Here is an 11,232-nt window from a genome sequence, read left to right on the forward strand (position 1 = left end):
AATTTGCATGCATTCGCTATGCAAATCCCCTACCTGCCTTTTTTGATGACTGGCACTATAAGAGCTTTATGTTTCCCAGAAGGCTTTGCTGGTCATTTCCTTTCCATGGTCTGTTCCTGATGGACACTGCTGGAGTGTCAGCCATTGCTATCTAGTATAGTTAATTCCTGGGGGTTGCTTTAGGCTCCCCTTCTAGCCCAGTCAGGTTGTATTATCTGTATTGCCTGTTCTGTCTTGTCTTGCCTGTTGCCATTGTCCAGTCCCAAAGGTGGTCGACAGGAAATGGTTCTGATCTCTGTTCTTGGAGTATAGCTGGTGCAGCGGTTGCTACCAGCTATCTCTTCTGTTCTGCCTCCTGGGATCGCGCTAGCTACTTTTCGCTAGCGCTGGGGATCCTTCTGTTCTGTCTTCTGGGATCGTGCTAGCTACTTTTCGCTAGCGCTGGGGATCCTTCTGTTCTGCTACTCTGTACCTGGATCGCGCTAGCCATTTTTCGCTAGTGCTGTGGATCCTATCTCTCGCTTGTCCCTGTTTTCGTGTGTCTGTCTTGTCTGCTACGCTTGCTGGAGGCTCGGTGAGGTAACCGTTAAGCAAGCGCTCGCGTCCTCTGTTTCATGTTTGTCTGTCGATGGTTAGTTAGGCGTGCTTGTCTCTATTGTGCTTATCACGTGGAGACCGCGCATAACCGTGTGCACTGTTGCGAATGAGTGCAGTGTTCGCGGTTAGCTAGCGTTTGTTATTTTCCGTATCTCCTTATTGTATTATTTGCTGTGCCTTTGCTACCCTCGTATTCTATTCTGATCTGCCTTGTGTCACGTCTGGCGATCGCACCTCTCGCGATTGCGTTCCTATTTCATATCTGCTGTTGTGTGTGCGCGGTCGCGGGGTGGCGACTGGATTGGCGCACACACATACAACATGTCCCTTTGCTCAATCTCATTCGCAATTGCCTATCTTGCGATTGCGTTCTGCGCTTCGTACAATTCCTGTCTGGCACTTGTGGAGGTACAGAGGATTGGTTCCTCTGCACTCCCCAGCACCATCTGCCGACAGGAATTTCTCTCTACAGGTGCTTAGCACCTTTTGCTGGGTGCCTGCAAATATACGCTTGTGGAGGATTTCTGCCGTGTCAGCGCACGTGTTGTGCGCTGATCACGGAGAAAGTTCCACAATCGTTACAGAATGACCAGCCCAACCCAAAACCCCAGTGTAGACGGAATTTCCGATTTGTACGATTTTGTCGAATATGGCTCTTGTACCTTTAAGAGATTTAAAAAACTTGAACCTGAATCAGCAGACGAATTTTTGTCTGAGTGTACGAAACTGTTAGCAAACCCTGAATTCCAATGCACCCCAGTGTCTACCTGGGCCCCCCAAATAGTCTACATTCTGTTGGGGGGCGAAATGTCAATGTGGGGTTATGATGTGTTAGATCATACCACCCTGAGTCAAAGACCCCTGGAATTCTTGGCCTTTTTAATTCACAATTGGCAGAGATTACCTCAATTACCATACCCCCTTAATGAGTTGTTGTCAGCAGCTCAATCAGCTGTTCCATCTACTCTTTCATCCATAAAGCAGCCATCCAAAGCCTCTAAGTCTAAATGTAAAAGATCTAGGAAGGCTTCCCAGCAGAAAGATCCGTTGCCCATGGCAACCACAGATAGAGAGGTTATTTCTGTCAAGTCTGAAATGGGCAAAACCATGCAGTATGATAATGATGTTTATAATGCATCTGCTGATCAGTTTCCAGGTTTTTTGCCCCAATCCAAAGCTTATGTGGATCCTGCTATAGGTAGGATCGCACACTATATTAAAGCAGTTAAAAAATCTGTACTCGTTCCTGATCCCCACCCATATGGAGATTATTTAGATACTGGGTTGTTCGAACCGCCATTTGCCTCATGGGAAATCGGGGCCTTGGTGGAGGAATTTGATTTGGATTGGAAAGCCTTTTGCGATTTTTACATCGCAAAAAGCGCGGATGTCCTGAACGATTGTCTTGACTCTGTGTGCCTTTTGATTGATTCTGATGAATGTGACGAGTGTGTTGTGGATCTGGTGATGTATGTGTGGCAGATCATTTTGGATGAATTACACACACACCAATTAATTGATCCCAATAAAGAGGTAAAAGATTCCCGTTCTGTTCCTGCTCCAGTTCCATCTGTAGACTGTGCGCACTATGATTGTTCATCCTTTGTTAAGTGTGCATGGGAGCCCCCATTTGAGAAATGGGAGATCAAGCTCCTGGTCTATGAATTGGAATGTGATTGGAGATCGTTTTGCAATCATTACCGTTCTAAAAACGAAGCAGTTTTGTATGCGTGCATTGAGTCTGCGTGCACTTTAATCAAGACTGGTAAATGTATCTCTGACTTTGTGACTCCGCTGTTTGACGTGTGGAGAATGATTTTGGATGAACTACATGCGCTTCAATCTGCTAAAAACACATTGTCAGCGGACGATTGTTTCAATCCTCTGGATTTAAAGAAAGTGAGTTTTGAATGCATTCCCTTTCCCAAAGCAACTGAGTGTTTGAAGTCTGAGTGCAAGTCGTTCAGAGCAGTTGCTTGTGTGGAAGTTGAACCAGTGCGGTCTGATGTCGCCACCGCACGTATGGCTGCAAAAGGTCTGTGTGGTCCTGTGTCTAAGGAAGACAGATTTTTTCCCTCAGGTACTCTAAGATCGTCCGTTTGTGAGCCTGCCATGGGGAAAATTCCTAAGTTATGCAACTTTAAGAAAATTATTGATGTGTCTAATAAGGTTTCTCCTGTACTAGTGTACCCCGATGTGCTCTGTGACCCAGAAAGCCCAAGTGTGCCTCGGTTACCAGCGTACTCAGATGCTTCCTCAGTGGAGACATGTTCTGATATAGCCTGCCTGCTTGCATGCCCAGAAGTGGTCCTTGAAAGTCCTGATCTTGATGGGTGTCCTGCTAATTTTGAGTCTGGAATGATCATAGGTTCCATAGGGGTTCTTGGTGGTTCTCCATGTGAGCCTGGTGAGCGTTCTGGCTTCTTGGGATCTCTGCGGAGCTTCAAGGCGTTCTGGGAGATTCCGGGAAAGGTTTTGCTTGGTGCCCTGAATACGATCAGCAATGGCTTTGGTGTTGTAAGGGACACTTCGAACAGGTATTGCGGCAGGTTTGGTATTCTTGGACGCTCCTTGGAAGGTGGTGGGTATTGTCTGGAGGGTGTCGATGGCTTCTTCTCTGGTGTCCACAGTCCTGATGGGTGTTACGCTGAGACTTGTAGTGCTGATGGGCATGTTTCGGTGGCTTCTGCTTCCAATGAGGACGGTTTCGGATGGACTGACTCTGGAATTGGGCCTTGTCGGGCTGCCCCGACCTTCATGAGTCTTCAGTTAGAGTTTTGTGATGATACCAGTTTTGAGGGATGTCTGGAATCCATCCCTAGAGGGGGGGGGGGGGGGGTACTGTGATGATCCGCTCAGCTGGCTGCACAGGCAGACAGCTGTTTGTCCATTCCTCTAGTCTGTGGGCTGCAGGTCTCTGGAACAGAGACCTGTCTTTCCATTGCAAGTTTCTGGTCTGTTCTCTTGCTGGGGAATTTGCATGCATTCGTTATGCAAATCCCCTACCTGCCTTTTTTGATGACTGGCACTATAAGAGCTTTATGTTTCCCAGGAGGCTTTGCTGGTCATTTCCTTTCCATGGTCTGTTCCTGATGGACACTGCTGGAGTGTCAGCCATTGCTATCTAGTATAGTTAATTCCTGGGGGTTGCTTTAGGCTCCCCTTCTAGCCCAGTCAGGTTGTATTATCTGTATTGCCTGTTCTGTCTTGTCCTGCCTGTTGCCATTGTCCAGTCCTAAAGGTGGTCGACAGGAAATGGTTCTGATCTCTGTTCTTGGAGTATAGCTGGTGCAGTGGTTGCTACCAGCTATCTCTTTTGTTCTGTCTCCTGGGATCGCGCTAGCTACTTTTCGCTAGCGCTGGGGATCCTTCTGTTCTGTCTTCTGGGATCGCGCTAGCTACTTTTCGCTAGCGCTGGGGATCCTTCTGTTCTGCTACTCTGTACCTGGATCGCGCTAGCCATTTTTCGCTAGTGCTGTGGATCCTATCTCTCGCTTGTCCCTTTTTTCGTGTGTCTGTCTTGTCTGCTACGCTTGCTGGAGGCTCGGTGAGGTAACCGTTAAGCAAGCGCTCGCGTCCTCTGTTTCATGTTTGTCTGTCGATGGTTAGTTAGGCGTGCTTGTCTCTATTGTGATTATCACGTGGAGACCGCGCATAACCGCGTGCACTGTTGCGAATGAGTGCGGTGTTCGCGGTTAGCTAGCGTTTGTTATTTTCCGTATCTCCTTATTGTATTATTTGCTGTGCCTTTGCTACCCTCGTATTCTATTCTGATCTGCCTTGTGTCACGTCTGGCGATCACACCTCTCGCGATCGCGTTCCTATTTCATATCTGCTGTTGTGTGTGCGCGGTCGCGGGGTGGCGACTGGATTGGCGCACACACATACAACCTGTCCCTTTGCTCAATCTCATTCGCAATTGCCTCTCTTGCGATTGCGTTCTGCGCTTCGTACAATTCCTGTCTGGCACTTGTGGAGGTACAGAGGATTGGTTCCTCTGCACTCCCCAGCGCCATCTGCCGACAGGAATTTCCCTCTACAGGTGTGTAGCACCTTTTGCTGGGTGCCTGCAAATATACGCTTGTGGAGGATTTCCGCCGTGTCAGCGCACGTGTCGTGCGCTGATCACGGAGAAAGTTCCACAATTGTTACACCGCAATAGACTTAAATGAGGAAGCGAACTTTGAAAACTAGAAACATTTATGCTGGCCAGAGAAGTGATGGAAAAGATGTTTCAAGGGGTCTAACATCTAAGTTTTTTCAGTGACTAGAAGAGGGGGAAAAAAAAAATCAAAAAGACCTTATAGTATTCGTTGGATCGTTTACCAAGGATATTCGCGTGGGAATTTTTTTAAAGGTACAGGTAAGTATTTCTGGTTAATTAAGAACATTAAAGGATTTTTTTTGTGGTTGTGTCTTTATTTCATTTAACCCTTTGTGGAAATGGGTAAGGGGTACTTTGTACCCCTATAATCATTTCTCCTGGGAGGGGGTGGGCATCTGGGGTCCCCTTAAAGGGGACTCCCAGATGCCACCATGAACCCCCCCCCAGGGAGTCGTCGCCCCACCTCCTCCTGGGGCACCGGAGGTGGGGAAGAGCCCCTTGTCCATGAATTGGACAAGGGCTCGGGGGGAGAGGGGAAGGCTTGGCTGTCACTCTCCCCCGGAGCCCCCCCATACCATGGACCATGCAGGCTGGTATAGCTCAGGGTGTGAAGCCCCACGCGGCCGGGGCTCCGCATTCTGGCTATCCCAGCCTGCATGGGGGACAAGGGGTTACAGAGAGCTCAGTAGGGGGGACCCCACGTCATTTATTTTCAGATTTCCCACACTCAGCACATACAAATAATAAAGCAAACATTTTTTAAAGGACTTCCGAGGCCACAAGTATGAAAAAAGTGAAATACCTTTTCATAATCCAGATCCATGGAGGACGCCATCCGCTCCCTCCCGTTCATTCCACCACGGCTCCCACAGTAATACCGGCCCTGGTCGGGTCCCGACCCCTCCGAATGGGTCTGGTTCTCATTCCCCCCTCAATATGGCCGCCACAGATTGCCGCGGCTGCGCAGTCTGCATAGACGCGATTGCGGCTGCGCAGCTCCAGGGCCTCCTCCCGCCGCGTCATCAATATGCGTGCATTATTATTATCATATTTTTTATTTATATAGCGCCAACATCTTCCATAGCGCTGTACATAGTACAAACAAATAATGGGGAACAAATATACATGAGAAGTAAAAGACACTGTACAGTCATGGCATTGAATAGAATAAATACAAATACATGCATAGTTGATGTGTAGTTGGTACATGTGCATATGTTAAAATTACAGCGGTATGAGAAACACTAGGAGGAGGTCTCTGCCCTTGCGAGCTTACAATCGGACGCATCGGGAGGAGGCCCTAGAGCTGCGCAGCGGCAATCGCGTCTTTGCTGACTGCGCAGCCGCGGCAATCTGTGGCGGCCATATTGAGGGGGGAATGAGAACCCAACCTGTTCGGAGGAGTCGGGACAAGACCGGGGCCGGTATTACTGCGGGAGCCATGGCGGAATGAACGGGAGGGCACGGATGGCGTCCTCCATGAATCTGGATTATTAAAAGGTATTTAACTTTTTTCATACTTGTGGCCTCGGAAGTCCTTTAAAAATATATATATATTTTTTTATTATTTTTATGTGCTGAGTGTGGGAAATCTGAAAAAAAAATGACGTGGGGTCCCCCCTACCGAGCTCTCTGTAACCCCTTGTCCCCCATGCAGGCTGGGATAGCCAGAATGTGGAGCCCGGCCGCATGGGGCTTCGCACCCTGAGCTATACCAGCCTGCATGGTACATGGTATGGGGGGGCTCCGGGGAAGAGGGGCGGCCAAGCCTTCCCCTCTCCCCCCAAGCCCTTGTCCAATCCATGGACAAGGGGCTCTTCCCCACCTCCGGTGCCCCAGGAGGAGGTGGGGGTGACGACTCCCTGGGGGGGTTCATGGTGGCATCTGGGAGTCCCCTTTAAGAAGGGGACCCCAGATGCCCACCGTCCTCCCAGGAGAAATGAGTATACGGGTAAGGGTAAGTACCCCTTACCCATTTCCACAAAGGGTTAAATGAAATAAAAACATAACCAAAAAAAATCCTTTAATGTTCTTAATTAACCATAAATACTTACCTGTACCTTTAAAAAATGTTTTCCCACGCCAATATCCTCGGTAAACAATCCAACGAATACAGTATCCTCTTGCGATCTTCAATTAAGTTGATTTAAGATCTCAGACGCCCCCCACATAGCAGAGAATGTGTCCTTTGAGATGCATAGCTGCCGGCTCCCGCTGTCTCTCCCCACCTGCCTTCACCTGTCACCCTCACCTAGGCTGGTACCCGGTGCAGGGTGCACCGGGTGCCAGCCTAGGTGAGGGTGACAGGTGAAGGCAGGTGTCGAGAGACAGCGGGAGCCGGCAGCTATACGTCCTGCACAGGACGCATTCTAAGCTATACTAACAGTTCATGAATGTTCAGTTTTTTTTTAATGAATCGGTTCTTTCTTAATGAGTCGGCTCTTTTATCTTTGAAACTTTAAAATCGATTTTCCCAAAAAGTATAAGGTCTTTTTGAAAAAAAAATGTTTTCCTCTTGTTCCCACTGTTCTTCTTAACATTCCCAGAAATGTTGGTGTTTCCAGCTTTTAACCACTTGCCGACCGCACACTCATACCGTGCGGCGGCAAAGTGGTAGCTGGAGGACCAGCGACGCACATCTGCGTTGCCAGGTGCCTCCCTAATTAATCAGGAAAGGCCACTCGCGCGAGCGGCCGTTTCCTGTTAGATCACGGAGCGGGTCTCCGTGAATAGCCTGCGAGCTGCTGATCGCGGCTCGCAGACTAAATGTAAACGCAGGAGACGTTTGTCTCCTTTGTTTACATTGAACGGCGCTGCTGCTACAGCAGCGCCGTAAGGCAGATCGGCGATCCCCGGCCAATCAGCGGCCGGGGATCGCCGCCATGTGACAGAGGATAGCCTGTCACAGGCTGCACAGGACGGATAGCGTCCTGTGCAGCCCCGATCACCAGGGGTGAGAGGGAGGAGAGGGAGGGGGGTAATTTCACAGCGGAAGGGGGCTTTGAGGTGCCCCCCCCCGCAACACCCATGCAGGCAGGAGCGATCAGACCCCCCCTGAACATCATCCCCATAGGGGGGAAAAAAGGGGGTGATCTGATCGCTCTGCATGTAAAATGATCTGTGCTGGGGGCTGCAGAGCCCACCCAGCACAGATCATAAAAAACCACGCTGGTCCTTAAGGGAGGGGGGGGGGGTAAAGGCTGAGTCCTCAAGTGGTTAAAGGGGCTTTGCTTTTAACCGCTAAAGTCTATGGGACAAATGCAAACCAAACTTTTTTGAAAAAAAGTCCCTGGTTCACTGCGAAAGTGAACCACCGAAGTTCGCCAGGAACCAATCGCCGGCGAACCGTTCAGGCCATCTCTAGTGAGCTTTTACTTTTTGGCAGATTTGGCAGAGCAATAATATGTGGAAAACTGTGTGCGGAAAACAGGAACACAGAGCACAGGAATAAAAACAGAAATCACACACAAAAATGCTAGGACAAGCGTGTTTTCCCTGCATTATGACTCTTGTTGCATTACTTTGCAAAGAGAGCTTCTCAGAGAGTGTTTTCAGTTGTTGAAATGCAAATGTACTAACAATGGAATGTAAACAAAGATGTTTTCAAGCTGAATAGCCTTTCCATGGCAGGACAATAATGTGCTGTTTAACTGTTTCAATGATGTTCTGTTACAATTTTTTTCTGGGATAGTAGCTTTAAAGCTGTAAGGAATCTTTTAGAGCAAAATAGAAATGCTGACTTTCAGACCACTTTTAGATTTGTTTCTTTTCCAACAAAACAATACCGTTGTGCTACTGTATAGCATTCACATGTAGAAGAAAAATTACTGCAGTTCCAGACACTTGGAATCTGATGTATGTATGAGCTGGTACTCAGTCTCCTAGTAGTACAAGAGCTATTTCCTATTAACGCAAACCTTTAATGAGAAGGATATGGAGGCTGCCTGTTACGTTGACCGTGTGTCTCACTGACCCAGTATGCCAGTGTCGGACTGGGAGGGGGAAAAGCTGAGGAAATCCACCTGCTGGCCAAGCAGCAGAAATCCCGTGTTTTCACTCCCAATAGAAACTTGCAGCCAGTCTTCAGATCAGGTGTTCAGTCTGACTCAAGTCTTAAACTGGATTCCCAGTTGTGCGTTAAAACGTGTGTGGATTGTGATGGAGACTGAACATAGACATTAATTAAAAGCCTGCATGCAGTGAGTTTGAATAACATGATCCGTTACAGCGTACAGATGTGAACAGGCCCATAAATTGTATGGGTAGTGAGTTGGAATGCATACACGATTCAACAAAACGTTAGATCCCCCTCCTTTTTTGTGTTTTTTTTTTTTGCTTTCGAAAAATTTGAATGAATTTCACAATTTTTTTTTTTTTTTTTATATTTCTTGATTGGCGGTGGTGGAAAATGCAGTTAATTGTTCTCTAAAATTGAATATTCTGTGATCGGTTGATATTATCTATGTACTTCATTTTCTTTAAAGATTTTTCTATCTTTTTTTATAATCGCAGGAAAACTCGAACACAAGTGTGTAATACATTGGTTAGATCTTTCAAAAAAATTCAAACAACTGTAAATATCAATTGTAATGGATGAATCTAAAAAAAATTACTAAAAGTTTAATCATGCGTGGCCACCTTCAGGCAGAGAACACACTTGCTAGATTGCGCACCACTTTGCTAATCAATGAAATCAATGGCCCATTTTTTAACATCCATTGCTGTTCTGTTTGAGAGTTGTTTTCCATGTTAACATTGGACCACCTTTTACTTTGTTTCACAAAATGCGTGTTTCAATTACAGGCCAGAAAATCGCAATCATATGTGGAAAACTGTGTGCGGAAAACAGGAACACAGAGCACAGGAATAAAAACGGAAATCACACACAAAAATGCTAGGACAAGCGTGTTTTCCCTGCATTATGACACTTGTTGCATTACTTTCAGGCAATTTTAATTTTTTGAAACAAAATAAACATGGCTCCCTTTAAATTTCTCACTTTACACCTTTTCTTTATAACTATTTGAGAAAAAGAGGCGCCCTGGTGTGTAATAAAAGCATTTAAGAACAGTTTAAAATTGACAAGAAAATGAGGACGCTTACCTCAATGACGAAAAAATCTTTGTGGTAACAAAAGATTTTTATTAGTGATCGCACAGGCAACGCGTTTCACGGGTCTAAGCCCGCTTCCTCAGGCCAATAACAGTGCCAAATTAAAACACACCAGGGCGCCTCTTTTACTCAAATAGTGCTATTTATACCCCCACACGTCACCCGTCTGAGGGGTGGAAGCAGAATATCCGTGGTTTACCACGGTTGGGATCTGTTTCCTGTGTTTTTTTCTTCAAGGAGAGTAACCGCACCCAGGTCCCCGGTGACCTCCCCAAGTGGAGTCGGGTTAATTATCTCCACCTGCTTCCCGTGGTCGGTTGCTCCTCTGCAACCTACCTGTGAGTAGTTCTTTTCAATTATCACCTTTCTTCAAACTGTTGTGACATACTACACTATTTAGCTCCCTTTTTTGTCTCCTGTGCCTCTTCTTAGAGGGTGCTTTAACACCCACACGCCAATATTTTTCTTTATTAAGTCAGCCAAAAGTAAAAAAATATGCAGCTTATGTGCTTACATGTATGTAACTGCAGTTTTGCATTTATGCAAAATATCTTTCCCGGTTAAAGGACAACTAAAGCAAGAGGTATATGGGGACTGCCATATTTATCTCCACCTAATTGCAGAGTACAGGTAGCGAAGGCGGTGGAAGAGCATCTAACCTGATCCGGGGCTGGTGATCAAATGTTGGTTCACCGGACACGCAACTCTTCCATGTCTTCTTCCGCAGTTGGCCTCTACTTTTTTAATATGAAGGAGTTCAAACTCACTGTATGTGGGAGGGAGGGGAATGCTAGACACCAGGGAATGTTATATGGGGGAGGGAAAGGGCCATTAGACTGCCAGATAAGCGATATGGGAATGTTAAAAGTAGCATCTTGGGGTTCTACTCTAGATTTATACTCGAGTCAAAACCATTTTTCTAGTGTCTGAAGGGAAAACAAAGTACCTTGGTTTATACTCTGGTTTATATTCAAGTATATACGGTAAGATTAAATGTTCTAGCTTGTCTGATTTGTTTTCCTTTTTTTAAAAAAAAAAAACCATAACAAGTAATCAAAACATACCCACGCCTTTCTTTTTCTTATACTGTATGTGCACAGAGTGTTGTAAGATTTATAAAATTACTTGGACTCAAACATGTGAGAAAATGTCGGACCTATCATATTTACCCTTGTTTATAAACTTATAATAATAATAATAATAATCCGAACATTTATATAGCACTTTTCTCCTGTCGGACTCAAAGCGCTCAAGAGCTGCAGCCACTGGGACGCGCTCAGGAGGCCACCCTGCAGTGTTAGGGAGTCTTGCCTTGAACTCCTTACTGAATAGGTACTTGACCTAGCCAGGATTTGAACCCTGGTCTCCCATGTCAAAGGCAGTGCCCTTAACCAGTACTCTATTCAGCCACTGTAACT

Source organism: Hyperolius riggenbachi, chromosome 5, assembly GCF_040937935.1.
Source record: "Hyperolius riggenbachi isolate aHypRig1 chromosome 5, aHypRig1.pri, whole genome shotgun sequence".
Taxonomy (NCBI): Eukaryota; Metazoa; Chordata; class Amphibia; order Anura; family Hyperoliidae; genus Hyperolius; species Hyperolius riggenbachi.